Source organism: Phyllobates terribilis, unplaced genomic scaffold (genome assembly GCF_046119375.1).
Source record: "Phyllobates terribilis strain yellow unplaced genomic scaffold, ASM4611937v1 Scaffold_25__1_contigs__length_18738178, whole genome shotgun sequence".
In the NCBI taxonomy this organism is placed as follows: domain Eukaryota; kingdom Metazoa; phylum Chordata; class Amphibia; order Anura; family Dendrobatidae; genus Phyllobates; species Phyllobates terribilis.
In genome coordinates this window covers 11099805-11107827 of record NW_027362785.1, presented here as the reverse complement: position 1 = coordinate 11107827, position 8023 = coordinate 11099805, and positions in this window count along the sequence as shown.

Here is an 8023-nt window from a genome sequence, read left to right as displayed (position 1 = left end):
CTCCTCCTCCAGACACATTCAGAGCCTCCTCCCTCCTCGCCGTCCGCCTGTCACTGATCAGCTCCTCCTCCTCCGGACACACTCAGAGCCTCCTCCCTCCTCGCCGTCCGCCTGTCACTGATCAGCTCCTCCTCCTCCGGACACACTCAGAGCCTCCTCCCTCCTCACCGTCCGCCTGTCACTGATCAGCTCCTCCTCTTCAGGACACACCCAGAGCCTTCTCCCTCCTCACCGTCCGCCTGTCACTGATCAGCTCTTCCTCCTCCGAACACAATCAGAACATCCTCCCTCACCGTCCGCCTGTCACTGATCAGCTCCTCCTCCTCCGGACACAATCAGAACATCCTCCCTCACCGTCCGCCTGTCACTGATCAGCTCCTCCTCCTCCGGACACACTCAGAGCCTTCTCCCTCTTCACCGTCCGCCTGTCACTGATCAGCTCCTCCTCCTCCGGACACGCTCAGAGCCTCCTCCCTCCTCACCGTCCGCCTGTCACTGATCAGCTCCTCCTCCTCCAGACACACTCAGAGCCTCCTCCCTCCTCACCATCCGCCTGTCTCTGATCAGCTCCTCCGAACACACTCAGAGTCTCCTCACCGTCCGCCTGTCACTGATCAGCTCCTCCTCCTCCGGACATACTCAGAGCCTCCTCCCTCCTCACCATCCACCTGTCTCTGATCAGCTCCTCCGGACAAACTCAGAGCTTCCTCACCGTCCGTCTGACACTGATCAGCTCCTCCTCCGGACACACTCAGAGCCTCCTCCCTCCTCACCGTCCGCCTGTCACTGATTAGCTCCTCATCCTCTGGACACACTCAGAGCCTCCTCCCTCCTCACCGTCCGCCTGTCACTGATCAGCTCCTCCGGACACACTCAGAGCCTCCTCACCATCCGCCTGTCACTGATCAGCTCCTCCTCCTCCAGACACACTCAGAGCCTCCTCCCTCCTCACCAACCGCCTGTCTCTGATCAGCTCCTCCGGACACACTCAGAGCCTCCTCACCGTCCGCCTGTCACTGATCAGCTCCTCCTCCTCCGGACACACTCAGAGCCTCCTCCCTCCTCACCGTCCGCCTGTCACTGATCAGCTCCTCCGGACAAACTCAGAGCCTCCTCACCGTCCGTCTGACACTGATCAGCTCCTCCTCCGGACACACTCAGAGCCTCCACCCTCCTCACCGTCCGCCTGTCACTGATCAGCTCCTCCTCCTCCGGACACACTCAGAGCCTCCTCCCTCCTCACCGTCCGCGTGTCACTGATCAGCTCCTCCTCTTCCGGACACACTCAGAGCCTTCTCCCTCCTCACTGTCCGCCTGTCACTGATCAGCTCCTCCTCCTCTGGACACACTCAGAGCCTCCTCCCTCCTCACCGTCCGCCTGTCACTGATCAGCTCCTCCTCCAAACACACTCAGAGCCTCCTCCCTCCTCACTGTCCGCCTGTCACTGATCAGCTCCTCCAGACACACTCAGAGCCTCCTCCCTCCTCACCGTCCGCCTGTCACTGATCAGTTCCTCCAAACACACTCAGAGCCTCCTCCCTCCTCACCGTCCGCCTATCACTGATCAGCTCCTCCGAACACACTCAGAGTCTCCTCACCGTCCGCCTGTCACTGATCAGCTCCTCCTCCTCCGGACATACTCAGAGCCTCCTCCCTCCTCACCATCCACCTGTCTCTGATCAGCTCCTCCGGACAAACTCAGAGCTTCCTCACCGTCCGTCTGACACTGATCAGCTCCTCCTCCGGACACACTCAGAGCCTCCTCCCTCCTCACCGTCCGCCTGTCACTGATCAGCTCCTCCTCCTCCGGACACACTCAGAGCCTCCTCCCTCCTCACCGTCCGCCTGTCACTGATCAGCTCCTCCTCCTCCGAACATACTCAGAGCCTCCTCCCTCCTCACTGTCCGTCTGTCACTGATCAGCTCCTCCTCCTCTGGACACACTCAGAGCCTCCTCCCTCCTTACCGTCCGCCTGTCACTGATCAGTTCCTCCAAACACACTCAGAGCCTCCTCCCTCCTCACCGTCCGCCTGTCACTGATCAGCTCCTCCAGACACACTCAGAGCCTCCTCACCGTCCGCCTGTCACTGATCAGCTCCTTCTCCTCCAATCACTCTCAGAGCCTCCTCCCTCCTCACGGTCCGCCTGTCACTGATCAGCTCCTCCTCCTCCGTACACACTCAGAGCCTCCTCCCTCCTCACCGTCCGCCTGTCACTGATCAGCTCCTCCTCCTCCGGACATGCTCAGAGCCTCCTCCCTCCTCACCATCCGCCTATCACTGATCAGCTCCTCCGAACACACTCAGAGTCTCCTCACCGTCCGCCTGTCACTGATCAACTCCTCCTCCTCCGGACATACTCAGAGCCTCCTCCCTCCTCAAAATCCGCCTGTCTCTGATCAGCTCCTCCGGACAAACTCAGAGCCTCCTCACCATCCGTCTGACACTGATCAGCTCCTCCTCCGGACACACTCAGAGCCTCCTTCCTCCTCACCGTCCGCCTGTCACTGATCAGCTCCTCCTCCTCCGGACACACTCAGAGCCTCCTTCCTCCTCACTGTCCGCCTGTCACTGATCAGCTCCTCCTCCGGACACACTCAGAGCCTCCTCCCTCCTCACCGTCCGCCTGTCACTGATCAGCTCCTCCTCCTCCGGACACGCTCAGAGCCTCCTCCCTCCTCACCGTCCGCCTGTCACTGATCAGCTCCTCCTCCTCCGGACACATTCAGAGCCTCCTCCCTCTTCACGGTCCGCTTGTCACTGATCAGCTCCTCCTCCCCTGGCCGTCCCCAGAGAACGGCCTCCCTCCTCACCGTCCGCCTGTCACTGATCAGCTGCTCCTCCTCCGAACAGACTCAGAGCCTCCTCCCTCCTCACCGTCCGCCTGTCACTGATCAGCTCCTCCTCCTCCGAACACACTCAGAGCCTCCTCCCTCCTCACCGTCCGCCTGTCACTGATCAGCTCCTGCTCCTTCGGACACAATTAGAGCCAAATCCCTCCTCACCGTCCGCCTGTCACTGATCAGCTCCTCCTCTTCCGGACACACTCAGAGCCTCCTCCCTCCTCACCGTCCGCCTGTCACTGATCAGCTCCTCCTCCTCCGGACACACTCAGAGCCTTCTCCCTCCTCACCGTCCGCCTGTCACTGATCAGCTCCTCCTCCTCCGGACACATTCAGAGCCTCCTCCCTCTTCACGGTCCGCTTGTCACTGATCAGCTCCTCCTCCCCCGTCCGTCCCCAGAGAACGGCCTCCCTCCTCACCGTCCGCCTGTCACTGATCAGCTCCTCCTCCTCCAAACAGACTCAGAGCCTCCTCCCTCCTCACCGTCCGCCTGTCACTGATCAGCTCCTCCTCCTCCGAACACACTCAGAGCCTCCTCCCTCCTCACCGTCCGCCTGTCACTGATCAGCTCCTGCTCCTTCGGACACAATCAGAGCCTCCTCCCTCCTCACCGTCCGCCTCTCACTGATCAGCTCCTCCTCTTCCGGACACACTCAGAGCCTCCTCCCTCCTCACCGTCCGCCTGTCACTGATCAGCTCCTCCTCTTCCGGACACACTCAGAGCCTTCTCCTTCCTGACCGTCCGCCTGTCACTGATCAGCTCCTCCGGACACACTCAGAGCCTCCTCACCATCCGCCTGTCACTGATCAGCTCCTCCTCCTCCAGACACACTCAGAGCCTCCTCCCTCCTCACCATCCGCCTGTCTCTGATCAGCTCCTCCGGACACACTCAGAGCCTATTCACCGTCCGTCTGTCACTGATCAGCTCCTCCTCCGGACACACTCAGAGCCTCCTCACCATCCGCCTGTCACTGATCAGCTCCTCCACCTCCAGACACACTCAGAGCCTCCTCCCTCCTCACCCTCCGCCTGTCACTGATCAGCTCCTCCCCTTCCGGACACACTCAGAGCCTTCTCCCTCCTCACTGTCCGACTGTCACTGATCAGTTCCACAAAACACACTCAGAGCCTCCTCCCTCCTCACCATCCGCCTGTCACTGATTAGCTCCTCATCCTCTGGACACACTCAGAGCCTCCTCCCTCCTCACCGTCCGCCTGTCACTGATCAGCTCCTCCGGACACACTCAGAGCCTCCTCACCATCCGCCTGTCACTGATCAGCTCCTCCTCCTCCAGACACACTCAGAGCCTCCTCCCTCCTCACCAACCGCCTGTCTCTGATCAGCTCCTCCGGACACACTCAGAGCCTCCTCACTGTCCGCCTGTCACTGATCAGCTCCTCCTCCTCCGGACACACTCAGAGCCTCCTCCCTCCTCACCGTCCGCCTGTCACTGATCAGCTCCTCCGGACAAACTCAGAGCCTCCTCACCGTCCGTCTGACACTGATCAGCTCCTCCTCCTCCGGACACACTCAGAGCCTCCTCCCTCCTCACTGTCCGCCTGTCACTGACCAGCTCCTCCAGACACACTCAGAGCCTCCTCCCTCCTCACCGTCCGCCTGTCACTGATCAGTTCCTCCAAACACACTCAGAGCCTCCTCCCTCCTCACCGTCCGCCTATCACTGATCAGCTCCTCCGAACACACTCAGAGTCTCCTCACCGTCCGCCTGTCACTGATCAGCTCCTCCTCCTCCGGACATACTCAGAGCCTCCTCCCTCCTCACCATCCACCTGTCTCTGATCAGCTCCTCCGGACAAACTCAGAGCTTCCTCACCGTCCGTCTGACACTGATCAGCTCCTCCTCCGGACACACTCAGAGCCTCCTCCCTCCTCACCGTCCGCCTGTCACTGATCAGCTCCTCCTCCTCCGGACACACTCAGAGCCTCCTCCCTCCTCACCGTCCGCCTGTCACTGATCAGCTCCTCCTCCTCCGAACATACTCAGAGCCTCCTCCCTCCTCACTGTCCGTCTGTCACTGATCAGCTCCTCCTCCTCTGGACACACTCAGAGCCTCCTCCCTCCTTACCGTCCGCCTGTCACTGATCAGTTCCTCCAAACACACTCAGAGCCTCCTCCCTCCTCACCGTCCGCCTGTCACTGATCAGCTCCTCCAGACACACTCAGAGCCTCCTCACCGTCCGCCTGTCACTGATCAGCTCCTTCTCCTCCAATCACTCTCAGAGCCTCCTCCCTCCTCACGGTCCGCCTGTCACTGATCAGCTCCTCCTCCTCCGTACACACTCAGAGCCTCCTCCCTCCTCACCGTCCGCCTGTCACTGATCAGCTCCTCCTCCTCCGGACATGCTCAGAGCCTCCTCCCTCCTCACCATCCGCCTATCACTGATCAGCTCCTCCGAACACACTCAGAGTCTCCTCACCGTCCGCCTGTCACTGATCAACTCCAACTCCTCCGGACATACTCAGAGCCTCCTCCCTCCTCAAAATCCGCCTGTCTCTGATCAGCTCCTCCGGACAAACTCAGAGCCTCCTCACCATCCGTCTAACACTGATCAGCTCCTCCTCCGGACACACTCAGAGCCTCCTTCCTCCTCACCGTCCGCCTGTCACTGATCAGCTCCTCCTCCTCCGGACACACTCAGAGCCTCCTTCCTCCTCACTGTCCGCCTGTCACTGATCAGCTCATTCTCCTCCGGACACACTCAGAGCCTCCTCCCTCCTCACCATCCGCCTGTCTCTGATCAGCTCCTCCGGACACACTCAGAGCCTCCTCACCGTCCGTCTGTCACTGATCAGCTCCTCCTCCGGACACACTCAGAGCCTCCTCCCTCCTCACCGTCCGCCTGTCACTGATCAGCTCCTCCTCCTCCGGACACGCTCAGAGCCTCCTCCCTCCTCACCGTCCGCCTGTCACTGATCAGCTCCTCCTCCTCCGGACACATTCAGAGCCTCCTCCCTCTTCACGGTCCGCTTGTCACTGATCAGCTCCTCCTCCCCTGGCCGTCCCCAGAGAACGGCCTCCCTCCTCACCGTCCGCCTGTCACTGATCAGCTGCTCCTCCTCCGAACAGACTCAGAGCCTCCTCCCTCCTCACCGTCCGCCTGTCACTGATCAGCTCCTCCTCTTCCGGACACACTCAGAGCCTTCTCCTTCCTGACCGTCCGCCTGTCACTGATCAGCTCCTCCGGACACACTCAGAGCCTCCTCACCATCCGCCTGTCACTGATCAGCTCCTCCTCCTCCAGACACACTCAGAGCCTCCTCCCTCCTCACCATCCGCCTGTCTCTGATCAGCTCCTCCGGACACACTCAGAGCCTATTCACCGTCCGTCTGTCACTGATCAGCTCCTCCTCCGGACACACTCAGAGCCTCCTCACCATCCGCCTGTCACTGATCAGCTCCTCCACCTCCAGACACACTCAGAGCCTCCTCCCTCCTCACCGTCCGCCTGTCACTGATCAGCTCCTGCTCCTTCGGACACAATTAGAGCCAAATCCCTCCTCACCGTCCGCCTGTCACTGATCAGCTCCTCCTCTTCCGGACACACTCAGAGCCTCCTCCCTCCTCACCGTCCGCCTGTCACTGATCAGCTCCTCCTCCTCCGGACACACTCAGAGCCTTCTCCCTCCTCACCGTCCGCCTGTCACTGATCAGCTCCTCCTCCTCCGGACACATTCAGAGCCTCCTCCCTCTTCACGGTCCGCTTGTCACTGATCAGCTCCTCCTACCCCGTCCGTCCCCAGAGAACGGCCTCCCTCCTCACCGTCCGCCTGTCACTGATCAGCTCCTCCTCCTCCGAACAGACTCAGAGCCTCCTCCCTCCTCACCGTCCGCCTGTCACTGATCAGCTCCTCCTCCTCCGAACACACTCAGAGCCTCCTCCCTCCTCACCGTCCGCCTGTCACTGATCAGCTCCTGCTCCTTCGGACACAATCAGAGCCTCCTCCCTCCTCACCGTCCGCCTCTCACTGATCAGCTCCTCCTCTTCCGGACACACTCAGAGCCTCCTCCCTCCTCACCGTCCGCCTGTCACTGATCAGCTCCTCCTCTTCCGGACACACTCAGAGCCTTCTCCTTCCTGACCGTCCGCCTGTCACTGATCAGCTCCTCCGGACACACTCAGAGCCTCCTCACCATCCGCCTGTCACTGATCAGCTCCTCCTCCTCCAGACACACTCAGAGCCTCCTCCCTCCTCACCATCCGCCTGTCTCTGATCAGCTCCTCCGGACACACTCAGAGCCTATTCACCGTCCGTCTGTCACTGATCAGCTCCTCCTCCGGACACACTCAGAGCCTCCTCACCATCCGCCTGTCACTGATCAGCTCCTCCACCTCCAGACACACTCAGAGCCTCCTCCCTCCTCACCGTCCGCCTGTCACTGATCAGCTCCTCCCCTTCCGGACACACTCAGAGCCTTCTCCCTCCTCACTGTCCGACTGTCACTGATCAGTTCCACAAAACACACTCAGAGCCTCCTCCCTCCTCACCGTCTGCCTGTCACTGAACAGCTCCTCCGAACACACTCAGAGCCTCCTCCCTCCTCACCGTCCGCCTGTCACTGATCAGTTCCTCCAAACACACTCAGAGCCTCCTCCCTCCTCACCGTCCGCCTGTCACTGATCAGCTCCTCCATACACACTCAGAGCCTCCTCACCGTCCGCCTGTCACTGATCAGCTCCTCCTCCTCTGGACACACTCAGAGCCTCCTCCCTCCTCACCGTCCGCCTGTCACTGATCAGTTCCTCCAAACACACTCAGAGCCTCCTCCCTCCTCACCGTCCGCCTGTCACTGATCAGCTCCTCCAGACACACTCAGAGCCTCCTTACCGTCCGCCTGTCACTGATCAGCTCCTCCTCCTCCATACACACTCAGAGCCTCCTCCCTCCTCACCGTCCGCCTGTCACTGATCAGCTCCTCCTCCTCTGGACACACTCAGAGCCTCCTCCCTCCTCACCGTCCGCCTGTCACTGATCAGTTCCTCCAAACACACTCAGAGCCTCCTCACCGTCCGCCTGTCACTGATCAGCTCCTTCTCCTCCAATCACTCTCAGAGCCTCCTCCCTCCTCACCGTCCGCCTGTCACTGATCAGCTCCTCCTCCTCCGTACACACTCAGAGCCTCCTCCCTCCTCACCGTCCGCCTGTCACTGATCA